This window comes from Sus scrofa, chromosome 4, assembly GCF_054392235.1.
Source record: "Sus scrofa isolate SSC_HxYL_T2T_F1_AM1 chromosome 4, Sscrofa_HxYL_maternal_Yorkshire_Landrace_v2.0, whole genome shotgun sequence".
NCBI lineage: Eukaryota > Metazoa > Chordata > Mammalia > Artiodactyla > Suidae > Sus > Sus scrofa.
The window spans coordinates 133049239-133062963 of NC_139386.1; positions in this window are offsets into that span (position 1 = coordinate 133049239).

Consider the following 13725-nt stretch of genomic DNA (forward strand, 5'->3'; position numbering starts at 1 on the left):
GCCCTACTCACCTCCTCCTCTACCCCACATGGTTAGAAATCACTTGAGTGGATTGGGGAAGAAAGACACGTAGAACGGGGTAATATCCCACAGCTATAGCGTCAGTTTATTTCAGGGTTTGGATTTTTTTGGGTCTGTATATATACTTTTAAAAATCTACAGTTCTAAGGTGATTTGTACCTAACCCATCCCAAGAGAACAATTCTAACCTTAAAGTTTCCAAAAGAAAAAAAAAAAACCCCTCTATTCCCCATAAATTACTATCTTTAAATCCTTCCTTTTGTCAAATCCCATACCTTTTTTTTTTCAGTCAAATTTAAGTTCGTTCTCCATTCTCTGTTGAAAAATGGAAGAACGCTGATCTCTACACTCAGAAATTGAAAATAAACTAATTGACTGATATAGGTCTATATTAGAATTAGGTTAATTAGATGACATTTAACTCTCTGTCCAGCAATTGTCAATCTGTTTAGATATGATTCAAATTCAGTTTTCTTAATAATTAAAGGAATATGTTAGGGTCCCATTTACTTCTTAATTTGAATGATCCTGTGGACCTGATCAATATGATTAGCCAAGCTACAGAAAAGAGAATTCAGTTTCATTTGAGACGCAGTTTAAGATTTGAGTTCTACCTTTGGTTTAAATTGCCCCTAAATTTTATTGTTATCGTTTTTTTACCTGACTGTGTCACACTCTTTTATATTTCTCTGTATGACTGTCTTGGCATCTGTTTAATTGAGCCACAGAGTAAAATCGTAAAGAACAAGGAGGCAAATAGAACGGAACAACAGTAGAGCTTAGAGGTTGAATAAAGCATTCAATTTTGCCTTGCTCCAGAGAGCCCCTACTGGCTCTAAGTTTCACTCCTTGAGACGGAAGTGAAGCTTCTCTTTCTGCCTCTTTGCCTTGGTGCTCACTGTAACCCAGCCATCACATATAGTAAAACGTAGCCTGTCCTCAAAGGACATGAGACTATTACAACTCTTTTATGATGACTTTTTCATAGGCAAGAATACCATATATATGTTCTTCTTGTCTGTAAAGCACATATAAAGGGCTTATTTTCATATCCTTAGCGTACTACTTTTGGAATATGCTCTTTAGTACTGTGGTATTTTTCCTAATTACTCATTTCTAATTATACTCACAAGTCATCATTAATCATGATATTTTACTTCCTTATTCAGTTAAAGACTTCCACAACGTTCTTTACGCAGTTAAACATTCACACAAGACACCCTGAATTATACAGTGTACTAAGCTCTTGAATGCTGTACTTGAAACTTAAATTTATCTAATTTTAAACTATACAATTAAGAAAAGAGTTAAACTATACAATCATCGAAAATAATCTTGAAATTCTTCTTTGAAAAACATATTGCAGTAGATTGAAGGAGAAATGTTACATGACCACCAACGTATGTCTTCAGTATTGGTTAGCAAGCTTAAGGGTTTTGTTTTTGGTTTTGGTTTTGGTTTTTTTTCTTTGTCTTTTTGCCTTTTCTAGGGCCACTCCTGCGGCATATGGAGGTTCCCAGGCTAGGGATCCAATTGGAGCTACAGCTTCCAGCCTACACCACAGCCACAGCAGCATGGGATCTGAGCCATTTCTGCAGCCTACACCACAGCTCACAGCACTGCTGGATCCTTAACCCACTGAGCAAGGCCAGGGATGGAACCCACATCCTCATGGATCCTAGTCGGGTTCGTTAACCGCTGAGCCATGAAGGGAACTCCCTAAGATAATTGGTTTTTAAGGGATAATTAACCTCTGTACTCTCTTCCTACCTCACCCATTATCCGTTTATTTTCAAGTTTTGTCTGTTTATAACTTCATTAGTGGGTCTTACATCTGTCCCTTTATTTTTCCCCTAAGGCCACTTTCCTAGTCATGGTCCCCAATATAGGTCACGGGCGCATAGCAGCTCTTCAATCACAGGTGTTTTTGATGGGCTATTCCTGCCAACTTGGCTGCACCATTTTCTGGAGCTAGGATCTGCTATCAACATCGCCGTCAAATTCTTTAGGCCCCGACAGCATTTTTTCTTAGCTGGTTTTTTTTTTTCTTTCTTTCTTTCTTCATCTGGAGCTACGAGCTACACCTGAACGCCTGGATTCCTTCTTTTCTCTACTCATGACAACTCCTGTAGCACCTCTCCGGCAGCAACATCTCTGATTGTTCCTTCTGAATTGCTAGAGGAGCGAGCCGTGGTCTCAGAAGTTGCTCGTTCTCTGTCCTCACCCCCCACCCCCACCCCCAAGCCTAACTTCAAGCTAGTCTTCGTGACCATAAGGTGGGACTTTCTTTCCCAGGAGGCTACTGACATGCACTCAGGTTCCCACAGGAGCCCAGCTGGCCAGCAGACTTATCCCATTTGGCATTTGACCTAAACAAGTGAGATCGCCTGCGTATTTAGTGCTGGCAGCTGGTCTCGGCTCTCTGTCCCATTCGAAGCTTTGCCGTAATGTCTCTCGGATTTGGGGTTACACTTTCAACATTCTGCTGCTGCTATACATAAAGGATGAAATTCAAATCCATGGCGCACTTAGGAATGTACTGAAATAGGCTTTGGTGTTGTGAATTCACCAGTAATTTGGACCCTCTTTCTTCCCATTGTGTAAATCCCAGAAGGATGCAAGAGAAAGAAAAGGATATTGTCCTAGGGAGACCTCAGGCCTTCTCTAAAACAGAGCGCATTGGCGGCAGACTTTAAGAGCACACCTCTTCCTAGGAAGAAGTTCCCTGCCATGTCCCCCCTGTCCTTCACGGCAGGTAGGTACACCACGGCCCCGTGACCCTGAGGTGGAACACATCGCCGTTGGTGGGTCTTTTTTTCTCTCCACAAGTTTTATAATTAAGGAGTGGTTAGATTTTTGCTTGAACTCAGTCGGGGTGCATTTAAATATTAGATGCCCCTCTCGATTTTGATCAGGGACCACACTCTCAGAGCACACACAGGGGTTACATGGTTATGCACGTGACCAAAGTAGGAGGCGCATAAGGAGAACAATGCTGTAAGCTTGAGGATAATGACCACTGGCCCAGAGCACAGTGTCTGGGATATCTTAAGAAAGGATGGGGGAGTCCCACTGTGGCTCAGTGCTAATGAACCCGACTGGTATCCATGAGGATGCCGGTTCGATCCCTGGCCTCGCTCAGTGGATTAAGGATCCACTATTGCCATGAGCTGTGGTGTAGGTCGCAGACATGGCTTGGATCTCACGTTGCTGTGGCTGTGGTGTAGGACGGCATCTGCAGCTCCGACTGGACCCCTAGCCTGGGAACTTCCATATGCTGCAGGTGCGGCCCTTAAGAAAGAAAAGAAAAGAAGAAAGAAGTGGGGACTGCATAGAAAGTGCATCTAAAAGCGTCGCTGCTCTATGAGGGTGGAAGTCAAAGGCTAAGGGTTACGAGCAGAAGGCAGAGGAGCCTGGACCCAGTGACTGTGAAGCCTCCACCCCAACCCAGGACTGCCGACCCCACCCATAAGCAGCCAGTCTAGTCAGTCTAGGGAAGTGACAGCTTCTGACAAACCTGACCCAGGCATCAGCAGGCTTCCTCGTCTCAGGTCTTGCTCTCTGCTCCTCCTGGCCTGTTAGCTTTGGTCTCTCCTGAATTCGCTCTCTTTATACGACGGCAAAAGTACTGCCTCTCATTTGGCACTTGACTCACACAGTGAAACCACCTGCATGGCTCAGGCTCCACACTTGGAGCTTGCGATCAAAAGCCACCTAGGGACCCTCCTCGGGGGTCTAACTCCTGCAGAAAAGCTCCGAGGAGAACGCTGATTGGCGGGGGACAGTTTCACGCCCATCCCTGGCCGCGTGTGATTGGCCCTTTCAGACAGGTGGGGTGGGGAAGGGGGCCAGAAGGAACCAGGAGACCGACACAAACCATGCTGCCCGGAGGTCCCTGGATCTCCTGTATCGCAACTGTATTTTTAGTTCTCTGTCTCCATTACGGCTTCGTGAAAGCGAAGACCGTGCCTTATTAATTTTGTACCTACCCAACGAAGACATAGTGCATATTCGCTGAAGACATGAATAAGCAAAGCCAGGCAAAGAATTACAAGAAGAATTACAAGCCCACGACAAAACTCACCAGCAAGAAACCTTAAACTAGCCTTTGGTTTGGGAATTTTATATACAGTTCTAATGGTGGCAGGAACTCACTGCAAAGTGGCCGGTTCATGCTGAATAAATATGTGATTGGCACATAAACCGTGCACAGAGCAAGGAAATATTTTTTTAGCAGGAAGTTCCTGAAAAGTCTCTTACAATCTGCTTCTAATCCTGTAGACATTTTTAATAAGTCATGTTTCAGGACGTGTCTCAGGGTGAGGGTCATGTATACACCACCGTGAGAAATGTTTGGCTGCCCCACGGGGTACTGGGTAATTCTACATTCGGAATGGCAGGACAATCGTAAGATCATTTTATAGGCAAGTCTCTGGTTTGTTTTTGTTTGTTTGTTTGTCTTTTTAGGGCCAGGCTAGGGGTCTGCACAGAGCTACAGCTGCCGGCCTACACCACAGCCACAGCAACGCCAGATCTGAGCTGCGTCTCTGACCTACACCACAGCTCAGGGCAAGGCCAGATCCTTAACCCACCAAGCGAGGCCATTTATTGAACCTGCGTCCTCATGGACTCTAGTCAGATTTGTTTCCGCTGAGCCACAACAGGAACTCCGACACGTCTCAGTTTTATCAGCACTTTCCCAAAGCATGAATTTGGGTGGGACAACATAATTTAATAAGAGAATTGTGCCAAGAAAAATAAAAATAAAAACTAGCATGAATCAACTTCAAAACGGACTTATTTGGGAAATATCTTGTGTGAGGGAAACTTCCTGGTAAGAATTGTGTTCCGGTTCAGGTGAAGTGTGTATAGATTTGAGAAATGTTGAGTAGAATACTAGCTGCAGGGTCAGCTTTGAGAAAAGCCAGTTTTGAGGCAGTAAATGTTCATCTTGAGGAAGAAATCATTTGTTAAAGAGACGGAGCAGAACCAAATATAGAGTGATCAATATAGGGAGACCAAATGAAACGTTTGCTTTATTTTTTTATTTTTTTTATTTTTTTTTGGTCTTTTTGCTATTTCTTGGTCTTGGGCCGCTCCCGCGGCATATGGAGGTTCCCAGGCTAGGGGTCGAATCGGAGCTGTAGCCACCGGCCTACTCCAGAGCCACAGCAACATGGGATCCGAGCCATGTCTGCAACCTACACCACAGCTCATGGCAACGCCGGATCGTTAACCCACTGAGCAAGGGCAGGGACCAAACCCGCAACCTCATGGTTCCTAGTCGGATTCGTTAACCACTGCGCCACGACGGGAACTCCGAAATGTTTGCTTTAAAGAAATTCATTTCAGGGAGTTCCCTGGTGGCACAGAGGGTTGACGATCTGGCATTGTCACTGCTGTGGCGAGGGTTCGATTCCTGGCCTGGAACTTCTGCGTGCCATAGGTGTGGGCACAAAAGAAAAAAATTCATTTCACCCTCAGATTTTGAGTAGCATCTCCATTCTGTAATATTTTGACTATCTCTACATTTGTTGAACTGTGCTTTGACTCAACTGTCAAGTATTTGATCTATTTAAAATATTAAAAAGATAAGATGCGCTGAGATTATTTACATACTGGATGTTATCCTAATCTATTACGATGTCATAGAGGGGAAGAATAACACGCTGTCTTCCCTTTTATAATCCCAGCACCTAATGACATTCGCAACCCACAGCAGGCACTCAATAGGTGTTAAGTGAATGACAGATTCTTTAAATTCTGTAGTGCTTTACAATGTTCAAGGTTGACAATCATGAATTCGTATCGTCCCATAATAACCCTTTGATGTCTTTATAATACATTTTTCCCTGGATGAGAGAATAGATTCAAGGAAAGAGGATACCTCCCCAAGTCACAAAGATTTTGAATCCAAATCTTCTTCCTTTTGGCTTGGTTTAATGTCTGCTTTCAATGACTAAAGGGTATCCTAAGCCATGACACACGCAGTGACGCAGAAACATGGAGAGCACATCTAGTTTTGGCCTGCTCAGGACCACACCTTTTTAAGGGGACACTAGGCGGCCATTCTGGCTCTTCTACCCCTCTGGTTACTAGGGCAGAATAGCGACCCATTTCTAGCCAGTAATAGTACTTCGACTGCAGCATCGGACTCAGGTGTGGGGGGGGGGGGTTGACCTAAGCCAGTTTGTTGAGCTGAATCTTTCTCCAAGAGTTTTCAGTTTAGAGGGGAAAAAAGTTATTGTCCTTTGAAATCACAGATAGTGAAGGATGGAAAGGTAGATTTGCTTGCGGCCGTGGAGAAGGACTAGTTATAGTTTGAGAACTTAAAGCAAGCTGTCCATGAGATGGAGTGATGCAGAGCCCGGGCTGCTCATGCCCAATGGGTCAGCTCCCACCTAGAGATGTTGAACCATATGAAATTGCCATTATTGTAGGTCAAAATGGTTAAATATCACCATTTTCATTTGGCCCAACCTACTACACAAGTTAAAAGGCCACACTTTAATTTTCTCCAGAGTCTTAGGAGACTTTTCCAACCCAACTCTTTCTTGTGATAAATGGGAAAACGAAGGCCTAGAAACTGCAGAAGACTTGTTCCGGGTTTGTGCTCATGCCAAGTAACGCAGGTTTTCTGAATTTCAGTCCAGCACCCTTTCCATTAAGTATAAGCCCAAAATTTTAAATTAGTCATTTTTGAATTTTGTAAACCAGTTACTTTTCACTGCTTGTTTTGTTTTTAACTTTAGATTTTTTTTTTCCCTGTTAAGCCTAGGGAATCATGCTATTATGAATCAAAGCAGGCAAATTATAAACTTTTCCAGGAAAAATAATCTCTAGGTTTTGACTAAAACCATGAACTTTAAAACCAAAAGAAATAATCAAACAGAAATAATTCAAAGTAAAACATAGGGTCATTTTAAAGGCAAAACTCATGTATGCAGTGTTCCCGTCATGGCTCAGTGATTAATGAACCTGACTAGTATCCATGAGGATGGGGGTTCGATCCCTGGCCTTGCTCACTGGGTTGGGGATCCGGTGTTGCCAGAAGCTGTGGTGTGGGTCATAGACGTTGCTCAGATCCCTTGTTGCTGTAGCTGTGTCATAGCCTGCAGCTGCAGCTCAGCTTCAACCCCTAGCCCGGGAACCTCCATATGCCACAAGTGCTGCCCTAAAAAGAAAAAAACAAAAAGACAAGGGGAAAAAAAAAAAAAAAACCCTCACATAAGCAAAATTATGACCACTTTTTTTCCTTCTTACTTTTTACTAGGTCTTCCAAAAGAACTTCTCAAACTTCAGCATGTATAAGAAACAGCAGGAGTTGCTTTGTCAACGTGCATATTCCTGAGTCTTACAGCAGTGCATCACTGAATCAAAGTCTGGAGGGGGAGGGGGAGGGAGTGGGATGGACAGGGAGTTTGGGGGCAGTAGATGCAAACTATTACACCTAGAATGGATAAGCAATGAGGTCCTGCTATACAGCACAGGGAACTCTATCCAATCACTTGTGATAGAACATAATGGGAGATAATACGAGAAAAAGAATGTATACTTGTGTTTACAGGGTCTCTTTGCTGTGCAGTAGAAATTGATAAAACGTTGTTAATCAACCATAATAAAATTTAAAAAAATAAATAAAATTTATGGATAAGCAAGGAGTTCCTGCTATATAGCTCTGGGAGCTATATCTCTTCATTTACGAAGGAGCCTGATGGAGGATAATGTGAGAAAAAGAATGTATGCATGTATGTGTGACTGGGTCACTTTGCTGTACAGTAGAAAATTGCCAGAACACTGTAAACCAGTATAATGGAAAAAATAGAAATCATTTAAAATAAAAGTAAAATAAAGTAAAATAGAATCTTAAAAAACCCCAATAAACAAAGTCTTTGTGGATGGGTCTAGGCATCTTCATTCTAGCAAGCTTCCTGAATGTTCTTATGCACACGGAAGTCTAGGCAGGAGTGCCTTAAGTATTGCCTTAAATCTCAGGGATTCTGTCACCTTGCGTTTCTCAACCCTCAGAAGGGAGAGTGCTGAGCGCACGTGCCTATGAAGTCACTCCACTGCCACAGTCACCAGAGGGGCTGTGACATATCATGCAGGTGTGTTGGGCTGGGAAATGGTTAGAAGCTAGGGTTTCACACGTGGGCCAACTCATTGATTCCTATTAATTAGACTATCACCTACACATATGCATATCCTGCTCAGGTCTTTGTCCTAATAAACACAATATCTCCGTGGTCCTTTTTGCATTTTTACAGCTGCACCTGTTACATATGGAGGTTGCCAGGCTAGGGGTCCAATCAGAGCTACAGCTGCCAGCCTACACCACAGCCACAGCAATGCAGGATCTGAGCCTCATCTTCGGCCTGCACCATAGCTCACATATCTTCAACCAAGCTCATTTTTATTGTTTTTCCCAAATCTGTGTCTCTTTCTGTATTATCTACTTCAGTTAAAGGCACCATAAGTCACCTACTTGATCAAGTCAGAAAACTCAGAATTGTCCACACTTATGGTTTGTTGTTGTTGTTGTTGTTGTTGTTTTTTGTCTTTTTGCCATTTCTAGGGCTGCATCCGTGACATATGGAGATTCCCAGGCTAGGGGTCTAATCGGACCTTAGCTGCCAGCCTACACCAGAGCCACAGCAACGCAGGATCCGAGCCGCGTCTGCAACCTACACCACAGCTCACGGCAACGCCAGATCTTTAACGCCTGAGCAAGGCCAGGGATGGAACCTGTAACCTCATGGTTCCTAGTCGGATTCGTTAGCCACTGCGCCACGACGGGAGCTCCCACACTTATGGGTTTTACCTGTGATCTAGTTGTTCACCTGGTTAGGTCAAACCTACCTTTGGAACAGGTCTCAGCCCCTTTCCTTCTCCTAATGCGCATTGCTCTTTGCCTTAGGTCATCCCTCGGATGTGTGTTATCTCTTCTGGGCTCTGAAAGGGCCTTGGAAAGGCCTTCCCGCCCTGGCTCCCTCTCTGTGATCTACCTCTCACACGGCCTTGGGACGTGCATCTCTAAAATGCAAAGCAGATCTGTCACTCCTCCTAAGGTGGCTCCTTCTTACCTCCCAGATAAAGTCCAATCCATTTGTATGTCATACGAGGCCCCTCGTGATCTAGATTATTCAGAGCAATCATCTGTTGCTATTCCTGCCAAACCTCAAATGATTCGCATCCAATAGTTTCAGATTTCATGGGACTATCGAATATTTCATTATCTTCATCCCTTTAAAATGACCCTGCGGATTTCCCATTGCGACTCAGCGGGTTAAGAATCCAACTAGTATCCATGAGGATGCCGGTTTGATCCCTGGCCTCACTCAGTGAGTCAAAGGATCTGGCGTTGCTATGACCGTGGTGTAGCCAGCAGCAGCAGCAGCTCGGATTCCACTTCTAGCCCAGGAATTTCCATATGCTGAGGATGCACCCCCTCCCCCCAAAAAGACATAGAATGGCCCTACGAGAATATCTTGTTAGTGTTTATTTACTGTAAAATGGGGGCTTTCATAACATGTTTTTAAAATGGTTCAAGCCCAACTAGACCAAACGGAGAACTCCTTGTGAACCAAAGAAACGTGTGCCACTGTTATCTCTGCACAAAAGAGGCGCTGTCTTATCCTTTCTCTCATCCAGTGTTAAGATCTGTTCTCAGCAGGAAACAAGAACTGGGAACCTTTCTTTACTGTCCCAGGTCAGCATAACCAGCTCTTCTAAGGCTGGCCCCTAAAAGCTTTGAAAAAGAACATCAAAGGGAAAAAGTATTACTTCCCCGAGTACCTGTGGTCTGTTCCAACTCAGGCCGATGCAGGCCCCGGTGCTCTGGGTATTCTAGGTGAAGTTTCCTTCTGTAACTATTAGACCGCCTCGTGCACATGTATTTCCAGTTTCTTATCCAGACGACCCAGTCTCACTGCTTCGCAAGGCTGGTACAGTGATCGGACGGGTCAAGAAGGATTTAAGTGGGGAAAAAAAAAAAAAAAGTAAGACGGCCAGTTTAGGAAGAGTCTGCATATTACAAATGTGTCTGCACATTTTCATGAGCTTGTTTACTCTAAGATAATAGAAAGCGGTCGTTAGCATAAATGTATGGCATTGTAAAATAAGTCTTAAGCAAGAAAAGAGCATATTACAAAAGAAAGAACATTAAGGGAGAGGAAAATATACTGGAATATACCAAAAAACTGAATAACAGTCATCAAGAGGGCCTAGAAGGAGGCAAATAAGTGTCAGTACTGATCGAGAGCACCTCGAGAGGCCTTGTCTCAACGCACCCTGAACACACCATCACAGAAAAAGGGAACTCCTCTTAATTTTTAAATTTTATTTTATTTTCACTCCTCTTTGTTTTTAAACGGAGCATGGAGTAGCTCCTTAGATTCTAGTATCATCTTTAGCGCTGCTGTTTTCTTTCCCTGCCTGTTCTCAACGTTTTCTCTAGGGGGTTATACAAACCTTGAACTCACGTACCTTGGTCCCAAAGCTCTTTAAATAAATTGGTCCCTTTCCACTATAGCATCAACTTGAAAATCCTGGGGCTTGTTCCTCAGATCTGGGGGTGTCTGTTTTGCCTGGTCTCTGCGCAGACCAGTTCGAAGATAGGTTTGTATTTGATCCAACAAGATTCTACCTTGTTCCAAGTTGCTTTTCCTTGTCTTTCCTTATGAAACAGAGCAGACCCTACAGACTCGACATGGATGGTTGCAGGGTATAACAAACACCCTGCATCCCTCTTCCACCGAGCCCGGTAACATAAACATTCGCTTCTTTCCCAGTCACTCACTAGCAGGACGATAAAGTCCTTTTGTTTGTTTTCAGGAGCAAGGTGAATTATTTACTTTCTTAGCTGTGGATAGCTTAGCTGCCGGCATCTTCAAAAACAGCCTGAAGCCACTGGAGTTGTCAGAATTCTTAGAATCGAGGAGCACAGCAGAAAAACATTAATAACATTTCCAGAACAGGAAATTTGACAGTCTCACGTGTTAATCCATTTTAATGACTAATAAATCTGCTATCCAAAAACATTGCCATTTATGGCAAGACTGCAGGTTGCAAGTTAAGCCTGTTTTATCTTTTCCATCAGGGTACGTGGCTACTGTGGGTCTCTGTCCTATTATTAAGGAACTTTATCTTTTCTGTAATTCCATCCTCTAATCTTTTGTTTGTTTGTTTGTTTAACTCTATATGCATCCTCAGCATTGTCATGTCCATGTAGGTTCTAAGACCTCCATATTGCTCTTACGGGGGTGGCTCTCAGCCTTGTGGGTGTCACACAACGAGGCAATGAACACAACCAAGGAGCTGGCCTGCGGTCCTCACCTACCAGCCTCCAGCTTACAGATCAGAAGGAAGTGCAGGCCTTCGCTGCTCATTCATGGTCAGCCAGCTAATCCATTTTGACCCCGCCGGGTTTGCTGACATGCTTTTGGAGAGCCACAGTGCCTCTCTTTTTGAAAAATTGGTTCGTCACATGGTCGCCTTGTGTTGCCTCTGCCCCACTCAATGCTCTAGTCTCTGTTTCTGGCACTTCTTTAATTGTCCAAGGGCATCTGGAATTCTGGCGCTGCCTCTGGCTAATGGTCATCCAGGACCAGAGAGAGACGGGAGCATCATCTCCATCCTCTCACCCAGGTTCCCGCGAGGCTCGCACACAATTTAGTCACTTACCAGCAAACATCGGTGAGACGGTCCAAAGGCGGAAATTTCACCCACAATAGCAGCAAACTGTGTAAAATACCTAGAAATAACTTTAGAAGAATCGTGCGCCCCGTGTAAAGAAGAGTGCAGAATTGGTGAGCCCTGTGATCATTTTGTCACAGCCGAGCAGGCGTTAGCATTCACCCAGAAGTCATTAGAGTGAGCAGGTTAAGCAGAGGAGGCGCGCGCGTTTGTGGTGGAGGAGCTGTGGTTGGGGAGCACTCCGCTCTGTGGCTGCGGCTCGTTGCTGTCTACAGGACACCAAGTCCAGGGTGCTTGCACGGATCCAACACACACGCTAATCACAGCAAACGTTCGGTCAGGTTGCAGAGCTTCTTGCAGGAAATGGTTTCTAGCTTTATTTTATTAGAAAATATAGGCATTTTTGTTCAAAAATTATAAATCATTGGGAACTCTCCTTGACAGATTTGACATGTGATTATTTACTTAAGACCAATAAATATTCAGATTAAAGATTTTTTTCTGTTTCTCCCAGTATATTTAAAACGCTATTTTTTGCGTTTAAATTTTTTTCTTTTTTTAAATTAAAGTGTAGTTGATTCACAGTGTTTCTTCAATTTCTGTTGTGCAGCAAAGTGACCCAGTCACACACACAGTTCCCTGTGCTGCACAGTAAGGCCCCATCGCCCATCCTCAGCTTTAAAAAATTACGTATGTAACAAATTGGACCTTTGAGCTTCAAGGTAGTTAGTGTTTTAAAACCTTTGCAGGGCTCTTTTTCACATACAGTAAAATTGAAATCTCTGTTATCCTACAAATTTTTGAGATACCTTAGTTTTTACCATTAGTTCAAAAAACTTTACGTATATAACCATTTTAAATAAGAAATTTCCTTAAGATTATTCTATCTATTCCTGACTCTGGGAATGAATATTGAGAGTAAAACTTGATTTTCACTTGATGTCACAGGTTCAAAAGAACCCAGGAGATGAAGGAGCTTTTTCTGTACAAATCTTGGTTCTGTCACTTAACAGCTGTGCACTCTGGGCAAGTTAATCAATCTCTCTGAGCCTCAGATTACACTCAACCTGAGCTATTTACTTTTCCAGATTGTTGTGAATACCTGAAAGAAAAAAATCAAAGCATGGATTGTATGCTGTGAAATGTACCAGCATGGTTTTGAATTGAATTTGAGATTCAGAAGTGAAAGAAACTAATATATATATATATTTTGAATGATGGTGCATGCCAGATACTTCCAATGTTTTGTCTCCTCCAATATTCATAACCACACTATAAAGTGGTTATTACTTATAGATGAAATAGTAAAGCTCAGAGAAGTTAAGGAACTTGCTCTTTGAAATAATAACGGGAGAATAAGAGTTAAGGAGTTAACTTATGGATGGGTCAGGAATTTTCTTCATTTTTGTGAGGGTTAAATCAAAGCCCAAAATTTGCCATGGACATCTACTGGACAAAACAGATTTAAACATAATTTAAAAATTTTTAAAAGTTAAAAAAATGTTTTTGGCATTTCCTAGCCAGGGAATGAGCCTCCTCAGGCGCGACCTGGACTACAGCGCGGCGATGCCAGATCCTGAACCCGCCACAAAGGAAATCGCGGTCAATCCATTGTTTTGTTTCGTTTTTGTTCTTATTTTTTCAAGTTTTCAGTTTTTTGCTTCAACCGAGGGATCATATGACCAGATAATTCTTTATATTGCAGAATTACCATTCATTTCGAAGGTATGATGTTGATATCATGGTTACATTGTTCTGAGTCCTGGTATGGACTGAATATTTGTATCCCCCCGAGACTGAGCTCTCCCCCCACGTGATGGTGTTAGAAGACGGGGCCTCTGGGAGCCTGGGCTCAGCCGGCATGGGGGTGGAGCCCTGGTGAACGGGAGCGATGCCCTCGTCCTGGCGAGGGGGGCTCTGCTCCCTTTCTCTGCTGTGCCATGCGAGGATGCCCCAGGCTGTCTACAGCCTGGCAGAGGGCGCTCGCCACAACCTGACCTGCTGGCACCC